At 42.7% G+C, this 17,394-nt stretch overlaps 1 long non-coding RNA gene across 2 annotated transcripts in view; it reads right to left on the bottom strand.

Moving 5' to 3' along the window:
• Window positions 1-9,631: 9,631 nt before the first annotated feature.
• Window positions 9,632-17,394, bottom strand: part of LOC309342382 — a 225,145-nt gene continuing 217,382 nt past the window's right edge. For both annotated transcript variants that reach the window (XR_014156753.1, XR_014156754.1), the window contains 2 exons: window positions 12,359-12,455; window positions 9,632-11,405 (listed from right to left, as the gene is read on the bottom strand). This is a non-coding gene — a long non-coding RNA (uncharacterized lncRNA). The remainder of the gene's footprint in view (window positions 11,406-12,358; window positions 12,456-17,394) is intronic.

Below are 17,394 nucleotides of genomic sequence, written 5' to 3' on the forward strand. Positions count from 1 at the left end.
ACTGATGACTCAGGTGTGAGCACTCCTTGTTCCCAATTGGAAGGGAACACATAAACATTTTAAAACTGAAAAAGGGACATTGGAATGCAGATCAGTTCTGCATCATCACTTCCTGCCTGTCAGCTCATGCCAGTAGGGCATTAGATAAGGTGATATTACAGCCTTCAGATTTCACTTCCACACACCATTTTAGGATTGTGCTGTTAAAACTATCAGGCAACTTAAAATAACTATTGCTGTAATTCTACTTATGTAGAATATACACAGAGACTCGGGTGGCGCTGTGGTCTAAACCACAGATATAGGGCTTGCTGATCAGAAGGTCGGCGGTTCGAATCCCAGTGATGGGGTGAGCTCCTGTTGCTCGGTCCCTGCTCCTGCCAACCTAGCAGTTTGAAAGCACACCAAAGTGCAAGTAGATAAATAGGTACTGCTCCGGCGGGAAGGTAAACAGTGTTTCTGTGCGCTGCTCTGGTTCGCCAGAAGCGGCTTAGTCATGCTGGCCACATGACCCAGAAGCTGTCTGTGGACAAATGCTGGCTCCCTCGGCCTATAGAGCGAGATGAGCGCACAACCCCAGAGTTGCCCACGACTGTGTCGCGTTTCCACGCGGCGCTTTCAGCAGAGACGCTAAGAGTTCCAGGTTTTTCCAGTGCAGTCTTTTTTAATGTGAGTTATATACAGGCATTTACAAAAGAAACAGTCCATACAGAGTACTTACAAACGAATACTCTCCACCACAGCACCACCACACTACAGTACAACCACTGTTAAACAGGCTTTCATTTTAAAACAGGTGATAGCCAATCACACTAATCACACTCCTGCTGAGTCACTCTGACCCAGCAGAGTATTGCATCATCCTGTTGAAGCCTGCAGACTTATCCAGTATCCTGCGAATTCCAACACTCCTCCTTAAGTCAAAGGCTTGAGACCTAATAATTCTCTTAAGTCTCGAAATTTAGGAGCATCTAAACATTTTGTATACAAATCTGCCACATTACATTTCGTGTTACAGTGCTGTACCTTTAATACATTTCTTTCCAAAGCATTTTTCACATTTCCGTATCTTATAGCAATATGTTTACTCTTGCTTTTAAAGTTCTGTTGGTTGGCAAGCTGTTGTGCAGCCATGTTGTCACTTAGCACAGTGATTGGCATTTCAGAAGGTATTCCAAGTTCTTTGGTTAGACAAGCAAACCACTCTATTTGTGACACACATTCGCTTATGGCTGAGTACTCTGCTTCACAAGTACTTGTGGCAACAAATGTTTGTTTCTGGGATTTCCACTGAACCAGGGCATTTCCAATATATATGGCATAGCCAGTGGTAGACTTTCCATTTTCTCTGTCCCCCCAGCTGGCATCAGCGTATGCATACACTTGCTGATCATATCCTGTATCCAGCACCAGTTTGTAATCTTTTGTGCCTTTCAGATACCTTAGGATTCTTTTAAGTGCTACCCAATCTCTCTGAGCCGGGTCTGCACTTGTTTGGCTTAACATGTGCACTGCCAATGTTATGTCGGGTCTTGTCCAACAACTTAAATATAACAGAGACCCCAACAGAGAATGAAACGCTGTTGCATTCTCACATTTTTGCCCTTCTGGTTCATTTTTGTACTGGGTAGTTATGGGAGTGTCAACCTCATTTGCCCTCTCCATTCCATATGTCTTCAGTATCTTTTCAATTTTTTCCTTCTGACTCAGAGAGTAGATGCCCTCTTCATTTCTCTGAACCTCTACTCCTAAGTAATTCTGAATCTCTCCCAAACACTTCTGTTTGTATTTGTTACCTAGGCTGTTTATAAACCAAGACACTTGCTTTTGTGCAGTTGTTATCAGACAGATATCGTCAACATACAAAAGTAAATAACAAATACTTCCTTGCACCATTGCTGAATATAGACAGGAATCAGCCAGGCTTTGTTTGAATCCCATCTTTTTCAAAGTTGTGTCTATGCATTCATGCCATAGACGTGCACTTTGGTGCAACCCGTATAGTGCCCTTTGCAGCTTTAACACCATGCTGTCTTTTTCAAGCTCATAACCTGGTATTTGCTGTAAATACACCTCGGCGTCAATAGGAGCATTTAAATATGCTGAGGCAACATCAAAATGATTAACTTTTAACCCTCTCAGACTTGCCATTGCTAAAACTGATTTTACTGTTTCAGCCTTTGCTGTTGGGGCAAACACTTCATCATAATGTATCATTTTTCTTTTGTGTAAAGCCCCTTGCAACCAACCTGGCTTTCCTCTGACAACTACCATCAGCCAGCTTTTTCACTTTAAAAACCCACTTACAGCTTATGGGCTTTTTACCTTCAGGCAATTCTGTAGGTACAAAGACATTGTTGTTTAGCAGAGAGTTATACTCTGCCTGCATTGCCTTTAACCACGCCTCTTTCTCTAGAGTAGGTAACTCTTGCACTTCTTCAAAGTTTTCTGGCTCAGTTACACAAACCTGGTTTATGGTGGCTGGGAACCCATAACGGTCTGGAGGTTGACCTTTATTACTTCTTGCAGACCTCCTTGGTTCATTAATCTCACCCCCTGGGCTACCTTCAGGACTGCTTTTGGGGTGGATTGATTCTGGAGATTTACCTCCTCCTGTCCCTGTTGCACTCTCTCTTCCCCCTTGCTCCATGCTAGCAGCTGGAGAAAAATGCTCAACCTTTACCTCCTCCCTTTCAGTTTCTCTGGGAGAGCTGCCAATTCTTAGCTTTGTTTCAACTGCCTTATCAGGTACGCTCGGCAGTAAAACTTTTTCTGGCAGCAGGTTTGCATGTATCTTGGGCCAATTTCTTTGCTCATTGAAGCTGGCTGATCGACTATAACTCAAAAGATTTTTATCATCTTCAAACCTGTAGGCTTTCGTACCACTTTCATACCCAAGAAACAGCAACTGCTGTGCCCTTTTCCCACCTTTTCTTCGGTTCTTTACAGGTATGTCAACCCACGCCTTTGTCCCAAAGATTCTCAAATGTTGCAAACTGGGACTTTTGTTGTAGAGAATTTTATAGGGTATGTCATCTAGTACCCTTGACCACAAGCGATTCCCAATATAATTTGCGGTCTTAATACTCTCAGCCCAGTATTTAATTGGAAGATTTGCATCTGCTAACAATGCTTTCATTTGTGTCTGCAAGACACCTCCCCTACGCTCTGCTACTCCGTTCTCCTGAGGCGTCGCCACATTGGTAAGCCTATGTTTAATCCCTTGGGAACGCAACCAGTTTCTTAGGGAGCTTGCCATAAACTCTCCTCCCCTGTCTGTCTGAATAGAGCACACCTTTTCGCCAAGTTGCCTTTCTACCCTTCTTACCCAGAACTTCAAAGTTTGGGCAACGTCAGACTTTTGCTTTAATGGATAGACCCAGCCAAATCTAGAATAGTCATCCACTAGAATCAAACAGTACTTGTTATGGGAGACACTTGGTGGAAAAGGACCAGTTACATCAGCATGAATCAATTCCAGTGGTTTTTTGGTTTCTCTCTGGCTTACTCTTGCTACTGGGCAAGCCCTGCTTTTAACCTCCTTGCAGATATTACAGTCTAAGTAATTATCACAACTTTTAATGTTTTTCATCCCCCCACACAACTCCAATGTTTTGTTTAGCACCTTATAGCTAGCATGAGCCAGTCGCCTGTGCAGGAGATGAATACACATATCATGGGTTGGGACATTTTGCACATTAGCAACCTTAGACTCACACTGCAGTACATACATATTAGTTCTAAGGTTAGCATTTGCCAACACTGCCCCATTTTGCTTTATCTGGCACTGATCTCCCACAAAGTTTACTTCAAAGCCTGCTTTTGCCAAGTCAGGAATGCTCAGGAGATTGTTTTGCAAACTAGGCACACACAACACATTCCTGAATGTGTGTCCCAGTTGTGGGAACACAACCTCCCCCTCACAAACCACATTAGCTTTCTGGCCCGTAGCAAGACTTACATGTTTTTTGTTTGAAGCCCTAGCATCAGTTAGCAATCCTTTTCTTTTACAAAAGGTTTGAGAAGCTCCACTGTCCAGAACCCACAGCTCTTCATTTTCTTGACCATCTGCAGACACCCAAGCGGTAGACTCTCTCTGCTGCCTCCTGTGCTTCTGCTGTTTTTGTTGTTTTCTCGGGCAGTCCCGCAGCAGATGTCCACTGGACTTGCAGCAAAAACACCTTTTTACTTTGTTGACCACCGGCTGGGCTGCAGCAGCTCCTCCTGGCTGTTTCTCCGGCTCCTGACACCTCTGGTCTTCCCGGCTGTTGTTCCCTCTGGGATGCTCCAACAGCTGGGCTGAGGTCATCTTTCGCTCTGCACGCCTGTCCTCCTCTGCATACAACCGTCCGGTAACGTATTCCAGAGTCAGCTTATCAGTCTCTACAGACTCGAGGGAGTTGACCAGCATATCATAGCTGTCATCAAGGGAACTCAGGACTATAAAGACTTTGTCCTCTTCCCCCACAGGCCTCCCTCTTAAGGCTAGCTCCTGGAAACAGCCTGTTAGGAATTTTAGGTGGTTTACCAGGGAGTCCCCCGGTTTCTTCCGACACCGGTACAGTCTCCTGGTCAGTGTTATCAGTGAGCCAGCTGTCTCTCGCACATGGACAGCCTTGAGCGCATTCCACGCCTCACTTGCCGTCACCTTATCAGCTACGTAGACTAGCTGGCTGTCGTCCACTCCAAGGATGATCGTAGCCAAAGCTTTCTCATCCTTTTCAAGCTGGGCCTCTGCTAGTGCCAGCTTTTCATCGTCGTCCTCATCCTCCTCAGGGGGCTGCGGTGGCTCTTCCACCACTTTCCACAGGCCCTCACGCTTGAGGAAGTGTTGCATGCGGACTGACCAGATGCTGTAGTTCGTGGCCGTCAGCTTCTCCAGCAACACGCCAGTTCTGGACTGCTCCATCCCTGCAGCTCACCTCCAGCACCCACGGCTAGATAACTGCCACCTGTACTCTTGCGCAGCGGAAGCGTGCTGGGCCCATAACCCTGTCGCGTTTCCACGCGGCGCTTTCAGCAGAGACGCTAAGAGTTCCAGGTTTTTCCAGTGCAGTCTTTTTTAATGTGAGTTATATACAGGCATTTACAAAAGAAACAGTCCATACAGAGTACTTACAAACGAATACTCAGCACCACCACACTACAGCACAACCACCACTACAACCACTGTTAAACAGGCTTTCATTTTAAAACAGGTGATAGCCAATCACACTAATCACACTCCTGCTGAGTCACTCTGACCCAGCAGAGTATTGCATCATCCTGTTGAAGCCTGCAGACTTATCCAGTATCCTGCAAATTCCAACAGACTGGACCTAACAATCAGGGGTACCTTTACCTTTACCTAGAATGAGGGTTGGTTCATTGCATATATCAACTGCTCTTTAGCAGTAGCAATATTTGTGAAATATTTAGGCTGCAATCCTATGGGCCCTGGAAGAGTATACCCTTACATGAGTGGAGATGAAGATCCAGGGCTGGAGCAGGAGCCCTACCAGCCATGGCATCTTCCTTGCAGCTGATAAATGACCATGATGATCCCTTCTCCACCTTGTTTTTTTTTTATATAATATTTTTATTAGGTTTATGAAATACAGAAAAAAGAATAAAAGACAGATATAGAAAATAAAGTAGAGAAATTGCAAATTTCCATGATCCTTTTTTCCAGCACATCTAATGGACTTCCCCACATCTTCCTAACTCTGCGTTCTCTGTGATACAAAACATCAGCAATTTGTTAACTTATTTCAAAACTTATTGTATCTTTCATTTTATCATGTTACCTAGTTTCCAAAGTGTTGTAACCCACATCTTATACGTTTTAGCTTAAACATAATAAAGTTATTTCATTATTCCACCTCTGACTTCTTGTACCTTAATTTCCATTTCATTAATTTACAATTGCTGAAGCTAGAATTTCTAAAAAGTGCATTTTTTAACATTCATACAACTTGTAATGTTTTTTCAAATAGTCTTTAAATTTTTCCCAGTCCTCCTCGATTGTTTCTTCTCCCAAGTCTCGGATTCTGCCAGTCATTTCGGCCAGATCCCTTCTCCACCTTGGTGCTCTGTTGATGGAGAGGAGGAAAATGAAGTCTTCTAAGTGCATGCCACTGGTCGATTTCCTGTTCCTCCAACATGTCCCCTAAATTGGGGGGGGGGAGGGGAGGGTGAGCTACCATAATTATTTTCCTTCCCATTGGGATCATTGAGGAAGACCAATGGGATAGGGGGTAGATCTCACTCTAGGGAAGGAAAAATGTGTCTCTCACCTTCCTCCCTGCTAGAGTGACTCTGGATTGGATTGTTTTACCCCCAGTATCTTCCATATATGTTACACATTTTCCATACATGTAAAGTATTTCCCTCCGCCCACAGGTTAAACATCATCCTATGTCTTGAAAGCTAGAATAAATATATCCACCTACCTACCCCAATATTGCTTCTATTGCCTCACATCTAATTTGACAGATCTTTTTATAAAGTTAATACACATGGGCCTTAACACTGTGTTCCAAAACCTTGGCGCAAACTCTGAAGTGTCTATCATATCTTTGACATTCTTAAAAATCTGGCATTGCGTTATATTTACTTGCTAGTCTTAGCTGCAGACTAGGCATAGGTATATTGGCGCAAAGGGCCTTATATGGACGTATATAGTAACCTGTGAAGTTGCTGGGTTTTTGTGTTTTTAATGCTACATAGAGCTTGAAGGGGTTCATCCATTTTATTTTTTCATAACTAATTAATGGACAATTTAATGTGCCTGTGTACTCCTTCAGTTATTTGTTAAAAGGTTTTAAACACTGCTAAATTGTCCTCTTAAGACAACAGGCATCCCACTGTGCTAAATGAATTTGAAGTGGAAGTTTTATAAAGTGGTTGTTGGTTCTTTGGGGCTTCTTGAATTTAAAAGATATCCTTGAGGACTGGAACATAACTTTGTTATTGGAAAAAGTCCAAAACAAAAAACAAAAAACCCCACAACCTGTATGCCTGTAATAAACTTTTGTTATTCAGGAAAATAAAATAAAATGCTGCCAAACTCTGAAAAGAAATTTCTGTGCACTATTTTCACAGGGCCAAGTGTGGGAATATTTGGGAAATGAAAGCTTGATTAATGACATTCATCAGTTTTCCAGGAAGGCAAGGATCATGTTTGACATGTTGGAATTCTTTGAGGATATGAATAGCTTGATTGTAGAGAGACATTCATTGATCATTGCAAAACCAGATTAGGAGAAAGGATTTAACAAAATGCTAGAAGTGAGTTAATGTCGTTACAAAAAAGTACCGCATATTATCTTTACAGTAGGAACACAGCATGCAATAAGTTAAATCTCCCTATTTTTTCCTCTATTTTTTTATAGGTTCAAAAACAAACTTCTTCTATTACATTCCAGAAGATTAGACCAATCTCAAAATGCAAGTGTCTAAGCTTCCCTTTGAGACTTCCAAGTTACACCAATGCTGGGTCACACAACAGGTTGCAGCTGCACTACTGTGGGTGACCACCCACCATCAATGGTTTGAAACTATTTTCTTCTGTAATCCAGAGCTATTAGAATCGTTGAAAGGAGCCTTGCCACTGACTTTCACTGATGCTGCTATAGCAGGCTGCGGTTCATCATCAGATTCTTCTCTGGAGGAAGGCAACAGCTGGGTTGGTTTCTCTCTCAGGGCCCATTTAGGAGCTTCACAAATGGCGGCCCTGGGAGTGAGTCCAGGCATAATCCTGAAGGTGATGTGCACAGAATGCTGCAACATTCTGTGGATTTATAGCGCTGCTTTATATCAAATCAGCCCATATGCCCACCAAGCCCATTGCAGTATATTCCAACTGGGACCAGTTCTCCAAAGACTCAGAAAGATTTCCTAGTTGTACTACTTTGAATTATTTAACCTGGGACTCAATGTATTGAATCCAAGGCTTTATACATACAAAGCATGTCCCCCTCCCCCATTAAAATTAAAGTAAAATCTAATCCTGTCCCCATCCCTACCAACCATTTACCAAATGGTATATATTCTGGCATATCAATTATCGATACCACCTGGGTGGTGGGTAGCTTCCCTGAATCGCATCTGAGTGATATTTTTTTCAAATTATATACTTACTTTGTTTTTCCAAGGAGCTTGAGGTAAAATACATGCACCACCCCTAATTCATAGTCATAAAAACTCTAGATTAGGCTGAGAGGCAGTGGCTGGTCAAAGTTTACCCAGTGAGAGCTGTTTATGACTTAGTCAGGATTTGAACCTGGGTCTCTCCACTTCTGGGTAACAACCACTTCATCACACTGGATATCATGGTTAGGATTTAATATTTGGTTCTCTGAATACTTTCATTATCAAAGAGGAGCACTGGAAATGTATTTCTGATCCAAAGAAGCAGGGAACAAATTACACTTTGCAACTTCTTAATGAAGTATTGAGCGGTGCAGAGTGGCTACAATGACTTTCACATCTGAAGAAGGCCTCTTCTTTTCACAAGCTGAAACATCTGTGAGCAACCACCACCAGAACAGCAACAACAAAGTAAGACACAGGAAATGAAAAACAATTACACGGTATTAGAATAATTCAATTCCACCCAAGGGGGAAATAGAGATATGGGATAAATTACCAGGATTGGCCACCGGTGCATACAATATTGCATTCAAAGCGGTAAGAAACAGGTTTCGAGGAGTTACAAAAACAGAAGAAGAAAACCAACCCCTGCCTGGTGTGTAAATAAGGGACTTTCTTTTAAAACATTATAATCACATATTTTATGAGCCCAGGGAGAGGTTAATTAAGGCCAATGGAAACAAAAGTCAAGTGAGAAGGATTAGGGCTGCCACTATTCCCTCCCATACTCTTCTGAAAATTGGTGAAGAAATGGTGACAAAAAGGAGAGCAGTAGGTGGGTAAGATGAGAGGGTGGGAAAGGCAAAAACCTGTTGTGTCACTAGAATCCTCAAGTTCTTCCTTCTTGCTAAGCCACTTTTCATTGTAATCAAAGCAAGGCAGCATGGACTGAATGTTGCTTGAAAAAAAAATACATACCTGTGTGTGTTTGCCTTAATACTGCTAGTCCCAAGTATTTGTGCTGATAATATATTATGACAGTATGATTACGCTTCTGATAAATAATATGTAAACTTCAGTGTGGAACTGTCCGTGAAGAGCTCTCAAAAGATTAAGAGCTCCCAATACAGGTGCTCTTGGCAGTCTCATTACAAACCTCTGCCCCAGTATTGAGAGCCTCAGTACAGTGTTAGGAGTAGGTTTGGCTTCAGTTGTCAAAACATCAGAAATTGTCATCAGCAAGCAATTTCTGGACATGATCAGAAAACAATACTTTCTTTAGTCCCTTGTGTTTATTAATGGTTTATTGATCATTTTCACCTGGCAAACAAGACCTCTAGCAACATTACTCCTCTAAGCAGTCCCTCCACAGCTCCTCATCCACCCAGACATAACCCACCATTAGTCCTTTTGGTCATTTGGATGTGTTATGACACATAACATTGTTGCCTTGAATGCATGTCACATTTGCAAGATGTTTGGTACAAAAATGTGACGATACTCTGAAGTCGCATAACAACAGAGAGCCTACAGCGGAGTTTATAGCCTACAGAGGAGATTATGAATTATAGTAGGGTCAGTTTGCCCATAACTAGACCAAGCAGCCATTTGCAATATTTCTATTCAGTTCCACCGTGTCAATGTGAAATTTCAGTGATAAGAATTTGAACAATGGACATGGACCCACCTCAGTTTCTGTCGCCCTTATCTGGGCTGTTTTCAAGAGTGGCTTGAGGGAACATGCTACACATGAACCACTGAAACTATGCTCTGTATACTGCCTGAAGGGTGGATCACCTTGAATCAGAGGTGAGGTCCAGGAGCATAACAAATAAGGCTGGCTGTATCTAGTGCAGCTAAAAGAATTGGTATATAAATAGACTACCTCCTTACATATTCCAATTGATGGGTATTTTAGTTGCATCTTATAGAAGCCAAACATTCTTTGGCTATGGGGAACTCTTGGTAACTTTTAAATAGATTCTTTAACTAAAGCTATTGCATTTTGCCTGTAGAATCTAGCACACAGAGGCCCAATTCATGTCTCTTCGTAGAACCTAACTGCTGGTATAATACAAAGCATAATTATAAAAACTATTTATTTAATGCATTTTCCCACTTCTGGTTCAGCCTAGTATGTTGCAGTTTTTCCCAAACTACAGTACTGAAGTCTCTTCCTTGCCATTGGTTTCCTTGACTGAGCCCAGAGAGAGAGAGAGAGAGAGAGAGAGAGAGAATTTGTTATCATATCCTGGATAGCCAAACATAAAACCAACTAATTCTCAACAACCCATTAAATAAATTTTGAAGGGAAGCCTCACACCTATTTCCATGTGTCAAGAGAAATGTTTATACAGTTTAAGGTGCTCATTTCTAGGGTAAATTATTATTTACCCTAAAGTTCCTAAGGTATGCTCAGTAATTAGGGCTACTACCCTGTTAAATACATCTTGGTTGATTAATCAGTTAAGTCTGCACTCCTAAGCATGCTTACCAGGGTGTAAGTTCTGTTTAGCTCAAAGGGGATTCCTTCAGGGTAGGCATGTTTACAGTTGGTCTCCAAACTTGCACATAAGTACAACAAACAATGCATACATCTTTTGCTTTAAGATAATGAACATATTTACTGTAGTAGCCAAAAAAGGAGGCAAGACCTCAAATCAGTGCAGAAATAACTAGGAAATCTTAATGTTGTTGTTGTTGTTTAGTTGTTTAGTCATGTCCAACTCTTTGTGACCCCATGATCCAGAGCACGCCAGGCACTCCTGTCTTCCACTGCCTCCCGCAGTTTGGTCAAACTCATGCTGTTAGCTTCAAGAACACTGTCCAACCATCTCGTCCTCTGTCATCCCCTTCTCCTTGTGCCCTCCATCTTTCCCAACATCAGGGTCTTTTCCAGGGAGTCTTCTCTTCTCATGAGGTGGCCAAAGTATTGGAGTCTCAGCTTCAGGATCTGTCCTTCCAGTGAGCACTCAGGGCTGATTTCCTTCATAATGGATAGGTTTGATCTTCTTGCAGTCCATGGGACTCTCAAGAGTCTCCTCCAGCACCATAATTCAAAAGCATCAATTCTTCGGCGATCAGCCTTCTTTATGGTCCAGTTCTCACTTCCATACATCACTACTGGGAAAACCATGGCTTTAACTATACGGACCTTTGTTGGCAAGGTGATGTCTCTGCTTTTTAAGATGCTGTCTAGGTTTGTCATTGCTTTTCTCCCAAGAAGCAGGCGTCTTTTAATTTCGTGGCTGCTGTCACCATCTGCAGTGATCATGGAGCCCTATAAAGTAAGCAGGAACCGGCAAGCCACTCCAGTATCCCTGCCAAGAAAACTCCATGGACAAAGACAAAAGGAAATCTTAAAAGAATGTATAAAATGGCCAGCACATTTTGGTTTACACTTGCTTCAGGGGGTTGAATTAATGACCCTAGGGGTTCCTTCCAGCTCTACTGTTCTATGATTCTATGAAAATAATACTTGCTGAGGACTTTGAGAGGGCATCAAGTCATATTATTTTGGCCCTTTAAAAGTTGTAAAGTAAAAAAGAAAGCACTCGACATTTTATCCTTTCCACTGAAGTGTTCTACATAAGGAAGTAAGGAAAGCTTGCTGGTTCAGGCCAACAGCCCATGTAGCCCAGCATCCTGTTCTGACAGTAGCCAACCAAATGCCTAAAATGCCAAAAGCATTCTCCCCACTTGCGATTGCCAGCAATGGGCATTCAGAAGCATACCACCCTAGCAGTGAATGTAGAGCATAACCATTGTGGCTTGTAGCTATTTATAGCCTTAGGTAAAGATAAAGGGACCCCTGACCATTAGGTCCAGTCGTGACCGACTCTGGGGTTGTGGCGCTCATCTCGCTTTATTGGCCGAGGGAGCCGGCGTACAGCTTCCGGGTCACGTGGCCAGCATGATTAAGCCGCTTCTGGCAAACCACAGCAGCGCATGGAAATGCCATTTACCTTCCTGCCAGAGTGGTACCTATTTATCTACTTGCACTTTGATGTGCTTTCGAACTGCTAGGTTGGCAGGAGCAGGGACCGAGCAATGGGAGCTCACCCCGTTGCAGGGATTCGAACCACCGACCTTCTGATCGGCAAGTCCTGGGCTCTGTGGTTTAACCCACAGTGCCACCCGCATCCCTTATTTATAGCCTTATCTTCCATTAATTTATCTAATTCTCTCTTAAAACCATCTAATTTGGTTATCATTGCTTCTTCATATGGGAATGAATTCTATAGTTTAACTGGATGGTGTGCAGAAATGCTTTCTTTTTACTTACATATTTTATCCCTGGTTTGAAGCCTTCTTATTTTCTCACTTATGTTCTGGTTCTCTCTCTTTCTCTTGCTCGGTCATCTTAGAAAAGACCTGCCCTCCTGTGTGTGAGAGGAAAGGTTTAATTAATCAGTTCCTCAATAAACTGTGCTGTACAAGATTTCTCCACCCAATTTTGGGCAATTTCCCCTTTGCACGGCAGCTCCCTCAGACACAAGACTACTCTGTTTGGAAAGGGTGCAAGGAGCTCCAAGAGGAAGGGAAAGTTTGGTTATACACACTGCTTTCTACTTGCTCAGCCATTGGATGCAAGCCATAGAGAATAGCTTGTAAAGCCATTTGAGCTCAATTGTGCAGACCAAAGGTCCAAACATCCAGCCCTGTATAGCATTGCCTACTGTGGCCAACGAAATGCATCTCTAAAGCACACAAATAAGACTGTAAGGCTATGTACTTCCCTTGTCATTGTCCCCAGAATGTGGTAGCCTGACTAGCCCTGGCCATTACATAGAATGAGGGAGCTGTCTCAGGTGAAAGATGCTGGATGGTTGGGGCTGCTGGCAAGGTGTTAGAGGATGGTGGTAATAATGATGATGATGATGATGATGATACTTTTGTTTTTTATACCCTGCCCATCCAGCTGGATTTCCCCAGCTTACAGCTCATAAAAAAATGTAAAACATTAGACATTAAAAACTTCCTGATACACGGTTGCCTTCAGATGTCTTCTAAAAGTCAGATAGTTGTTTATTTCCTTGACATCTGATGGAAGGGCATTCCACAGAGCAGGCACCACTACTGAGAAGGCCCTCTGCCTAGTTCCCTGTAACCTCACTTCTCACAATGAGGGAACTGTCAGAAGGTCTCAGAGCTGCACCTCAGTGTCCAGGCTGAACGATGGGGGTGAAGATGCTCCTTCAGGTATACTGGGCTGAGGCCATTTAGGGCTTTAAAGGTCAACACCAACACTTTGAATTGTGCTCGGAAACATGCTGGGAGCCAATGTAGGTCTTTCAGGACCGGTGTTATGTGGTCTCGGCGGCCACTCCCAGTCACCAGTCTAGCTGCCACATTCTGGATTAGTTGTAGTTTCTGGGTCACCTTCAAAGGTAGCCCCACATAGGGCATATTGCAGTAGTCCCAGCGGGAGATAAAGCATGCACCACTCTGGTGAGACAGTTGGTGGGCAGGTAGGGTCTCAGCCTGCATACCAGATGGAGCTGGTAGACAGCTGCCCTGAACACAGAATTGACCTGCGCCTCCATGGATAGCTGTGAATCCAAAATGACTCCTAGGCTACACACCTGGTCCTTCAGGGGTACAGTTACCCCATTCAGGACCAGGGAGTCCTCCTGCCCCTGGTCCACCCAAAACAGTACAGTGGTACCTGAAGCTACAAACGCCTCAGGTTACAAACACTTCAGCTTGCAAACTCTGTTATCCTGGAAGAGTTAACTCGAGTTGAGGATGAGAACGGAAATTGTGTGCCGGCAGCGCAGCAGCAGCAAGAGGCCCCATTAGCGAAAGCACGCCTCTTGTTAAGAACAGTTCCAGGTTAAGAACGGACCTCCGGAACAAATTAAGTTCATAACTAGAGGTACCACTGTACTTCTGTCTTGTCAGGATTCAACCGCAATCTGTTAGCCACCATCCATCCTTCAACTGCCTCCAGACACTCACACAGAGTGCGTCCTAGTTGGCCTGGCTGGTGCCCGCTAACCTAGTCTGCTGAACCCAGCTGCAGTGGAATACAGTGTTCCGTGGCCAGTGCTGAAGGGTAATTCAATAGCCAGTCCAATGTGGAATTGAGGGACATTCTTGTCCTTCAGCCCAGGAAACAAAATGTTTTGGTAAGCATAGGCATCCTAAACAGATGCCTATGAGGTTGTCTCTAAACCAACTGTCATGCCTAATAGCTACTGATAAACATGTCTCTGTTAATTTTGCCACATGAAGAATTCTGCATGAGTTGAGTGGGGGGAATAGCACAAAAGCTACTGGGTGGGGGACAGTGGCTGGCCGATTGCCTGTATGATTAACTTAAGCAAGCATTTCTCAGAATTGCAGGACATTCTAACATGATGTTCTCACAACTGGTAAATGACTTCATCTGATACAAATTAAACTGAAAGGCATACTTAGAAAGCCCAGTCAGCTTAAATTATACGATTGTCGGATACAGATAATGAAGTGCAGGTTTCCTTCCCATGATGTACGCTATAGGCAATGAGCATGGAAAAAGAAAGAGAGGCATCTTTGATTACAATGCACAGCTACTGTTAAACCATAACCTGACTACCTGGGATTCATTTCCAACAATAGCTGCCTGGCTGTTTCAAACTTTCTACTTTGCCCTGATGCTATTAAAAAACATTCTGGGGCCAGCTGCCAATAGCAATGAAATGGGACTAATTGTATCTTTATCTCATGCATAATTAATTTAAAAATATTGAGCTTCTAATTCTGCTCCCAGTGGAGCCAGTTGGTGTGTTGCCATTGAAGGGAAACTGACTCATGCTCTCAACGTTTCAATTATATCTTCCTAAGCCTTCAGTTCAGAAAGGAATGGAACGCTTCTTGTATTGTTGTTTGGCCAAGTCAAAGTAGCGTTACATTTTCAAGCACATGCAGTGCTTTTTTTGTCCACAGGCCTGCATAACTGCTTGCATCTACTGTAGAAATGTTACTTATCCAAGCCTTTGCTACAGAGTTTACCTCCAATGCCTGGGTTGACTGGAGTGGGGGGGTGGCAAACTACTTGTGAGATTAACTGCATGATGGCCAGATCCACTGGCTTTGTTGTTTTTCATTTGGTTAATAGCTATACACAACTCTCCCAGATTTGGAGAACTCTAATTTGTTTTTGTGGAATTTGTGAGAGGACCTCAGCAGCTACAGTAGGATCATCACCCTGATCCTACACTTTGTCAAAGGGAAAATCCCCACAGGAGTAGAAATCATATATCGAACAGATGGAAAGCTCTTTAATCTGAGTAGGCTGAAAGCAAAGGGTAAGGTTACCATAACTTCTGCCATAGAGCTTCATTATGCTGATGACAACATAGTGTGTGCATAGTCAGAGGATGACCTCCAAACCATCCTAAATACCTTCACAGAAACTTACAAAAAGCTTGGTCAATCGCTCAACATCCAAAAAACCCAAGTGCTGCACCAATAAGCCTGAAACAACCCCTCTGCAGTGCCACAAATCCAACTTAATGGTGTAATGTTGGAAAGTGTTGATCACTTCTCCTACCTTGGTAGTTATCTTCCCACAAGGGCCAGCTTTGATGCTGAAATCCAGCATTGCCTGAGCTCTACAAGCGCAGCTTTCTCCTCATTGAAGTGCAGTATTTGAGGACTTGGACATTCACAGGGAAACCAAAATGCTTGTTTAGAAAGTTGTTATACTACCAGCCATACTGTATGCTTGTGAAACATGGACAACTTATAAATGCCATCTCCAACTCTTCAAAAGATTCTATCAACGATATCTCTGAAACTTTTTACACATCACTTGGGAAGACAGGTGAACTAATGCCAGTGTACTGGAAGAAGCAAAGATCATCAGTGTTGAAGCAATGATTCCTTGACATCAACTTCGTTGGACTGGTCATGTTGTGCGGATGCCTGATTATCGTCTTCCAAAGCAACTACTCTATCCCAAACTTAAAAATGGAAAGCGTAATGCTGGTGGACAACAAAAGAGGTTTAAAGACTCTCTCAAGGCATTTTTTTTAAAAAAATGTATATGTAATAAATCAAATCAAGAATTGACAATGATGCAAGTGGGAGCGGAAGACGTGAGGGAGTCCAAAGAAATTAAGAAATTATGTTTGATATATGTTACATTGTTTATTATATTTGCATTTGTGTTTAAAAATCTTAATAAAAATTTATTTTTAAAAAAAATTTAAAAAAATGTAATAGGAACACCAACAACTGGGAAACACTGGCCTGTGAGCACTCCAATCGGAGAACAGCCTTTACCAAAGGTGTCATGGACTGTGAAGACACTCGAACTCAGGATGAAAGGGAGAAACGTGCTAAGAGGAAGGCACATTTTGCAAATCCTCACCGTGATCAACTCCTACCCAGAAACCTATGTCCCCACTGTGGGAGGATGTGTGGATCCAAAATCGGCCTCCACAGTCACTTATGGACCCACTGTTCATGGAAGACAATCTTACTCGGTCACGAGTGATCGCCAAAGGTGAAGAAGAAAGTCCAAGTAAAGAATATTAGTGTTATTTGATTATCAAGAATAGTTCCAGATTTGTCAGGCTCGTGGTGAGAGTTGTCTTAGAAATGATGCTCCATTGTATATGTAATAAATCAAATCATATTAAAAGTGTCAAAATATGTATAATTTTCTCTGTTATTGCTATATTCCAAAGTGAGTAGTACCAAGCATCCAGTGTAAGATTTCAGAACTGGGAGCTAATTGAGACCTGGGAGATTCAATAATAATGGAAATCAGCAAGGAAATTCAACAATTTCCAAGATGGATAGATTGCTTTTTTCTCTGGAGCTAGTGCCCTAGATCGTGAGTTGGACACCTGAACTTATTGAGAATAAAAATACAGACCTGCAGTCACTTTCCAAGGCCAAGCTAAAGACTACCATTTGCTTTTCACAGGGAAGATGGTGGGGGAGGGAGGGAGGGAGAGAGAGAGAGAGAGAGAGAACATAGGGGCTACAGTTCTTAAACCAAAACATTTTATTGCCATACTGAGCTGTGAAAGTGTAGAGAAACATAAACCTTGGGTATCTGTCAATGCTGGATAATATATACTAAGCATCTGCCCAGGATAACATTTCACAGTGTGTTTGGGGTTTCATCCCATGTGTCCATTTGTCATTATTGTCCATTTCAGAGCTGGTGGCAGGTTGTTACATAGCATGATGCTATTCCTGTAGTCTCTTTCCTTATTCCTAGGGTTAGGCGCGGTCTTTCCTCATTGCTTTTTAATGGAAAGTCTTTTATCATTTCTGGTAATGTGAGCAATTATCTGCTCCTTCATATTTTTGATACTGGAA

This window comes from Podarcis erhardii (genome assembly GCF_964252035.2).
Source record: "Podarcis erhardii genome assembly, chromosome: 5".
Classification (NCBI taxonomy): Eukaryota; Metazoa; Chordata; class Lepidosauria; order Squamata; family Lacertidae; genus Podarcis; species Podarcis erhardii.